The sequence below is a fragment of the Dipodomys spectabilis genome, unplaced genomic scaffold, assembly GCF_019054845.1.
Source record: "Dipodomys spectabilis isolate Male_0828 unplaced genomic scaffold, ASM1905484v1 ptg000038l, whole genome shotgun sequence".
NCBI lineage: Eukaryota > Metazoa > Chordata > Mammalia > Rodentia > Heteromyidae > Dipodomys > Dipodomys spectabilis.
Genome location: NW_024870715.1, coordinates 4,418,661 through 4,420,123, shown reverse-complemented (window position 1 = coordinate 4,420,123; position 1,463 = coordinate 4,418,661). Strand labels below are relative to the sequence as shown.

The window sequence follows — 1,463 nt, the reverse complement described above, 5'->3', positions numbered from 1 at the left end:
TCTTGCTCATGTAATTATAACCCCTCTGTACAGTATTTTCACAATAAAAATAAAAATAAAAATTAAAAAAATTTAAAAAATATATCTCAATTGAATTCTCCTCTATTTGCTATTAGATTAGATTTTTATTAACATTTTTGAAGAAATTTGAAATTGCACAGAAGCTTTATAGAACTAATGTGCCTGAAACTTAGTGATTACAAAAGAGACAAAAAGTAAACAAACAGACAAGAGGATGTGGATCCATGAGGAGTCTTACAAGTTGAGTAGCCTTCATCTAATACAATTGACATGAGTTTAATGGTTAAGTTAATTGATTCTTGAAGAAAATTCTTACAAATATTTTATAATATAATTTTATCTTGATTGCCTCAATATCTTAAAAGAACCATATCCTTAACTTGTGTTTTCCTTATGAATTTGAGGATAGACTTACTAATATAACAAGAAATCAATTAAATAAAATTGGAGTGCTTGCTTCGGCAGCACATATACTATAATTTGGAACGATACAGAGAAGATTAGCATGGACCCTGCTGAAGGATGACACGTAAATTCGTGAAGCGTTCCATATTTTTTTTGGGAGAAGATCTTCACTAGCCATACAACACAAGAATCTTATATCTAAAATATACCTGGAACTCAAAAAATTAAATATCCCAACAACAAATCCTCAAAGAAACAACTGCACAATAAATAAGTGGGCAAAAGAGAAAGAAACTTCTCTGAAAAGGAAAGAAGGATGGCCAATAGACACATGAACAAATGCTCAACCTCTCTAGCCATAAAGAAATGCAAATCAAAACAACATTGAGATACCACCTCACCCCAGTTAGAATGGCTATAATCAAGAACTCTAATAACAACAGATGCTGGAGGGGATGTGGACAGAAGGGAACCTTACTGCACTGTTGGTGGGAGTGTAAACTTGTTCAACCACTTTGGAAAGCAGTATGGAGGTTCCTCAAAAGACTCCACATAGAGCTCCCCTATGACCCAGCAATCCCACATTTGGGCATTTACCCAAATGTTTACAAACAAGACCACACTAAAGCTACCAGCACAACTATGTTTATTGCAGCATTATTTACCATAGCTAAGATCTGGAACCAACCCAGATGCCCCTCAGTAGATGAATGGATCAATAAAATGTGGTATATATACACAATGGAATTCTATGCCTCCATCAGAAAGAATGACATTGCTCCATTTGTTAGGAAATGGAAAGACTTGGAAAAATTATATTAACCAAGTAAGTCAGGCCCAAAGAAACATAGGTCCCATGGTTTCCCTTATTTGCAATAACTAGTATATGTCTGAGTCAAACAGAAAAGATTAGATAATTTGATGTTAGGGAAATGAACCCTATGATATGTATTCAATTTTTTTTTCTTTCATGCCATTGTTTCTAACACATTTATAAGATTATTTCTTTGTTGCTTTGTATGTCCCTCCCCCACGTT

At 33.8% G+C, this 1,463-nt stretch overlaps 1 non-coding gene across 1 annotated transcript; it reads left to right on the top strand.

Moving 5' to 3' along the window:
• The first annotated feature begins 470 nt into the window (after positions 1-470).
• Positions 471-578, top strand: LOC122106143. The gene has a single exon (XR_006147129.1). It is a non-coding gene; the product is annotated as a U6 spliceosomal RNA (small nuclear RNA).
• The last annotated feature ends 885 nt before the right edge of the window (positions 579-1,463 follow it).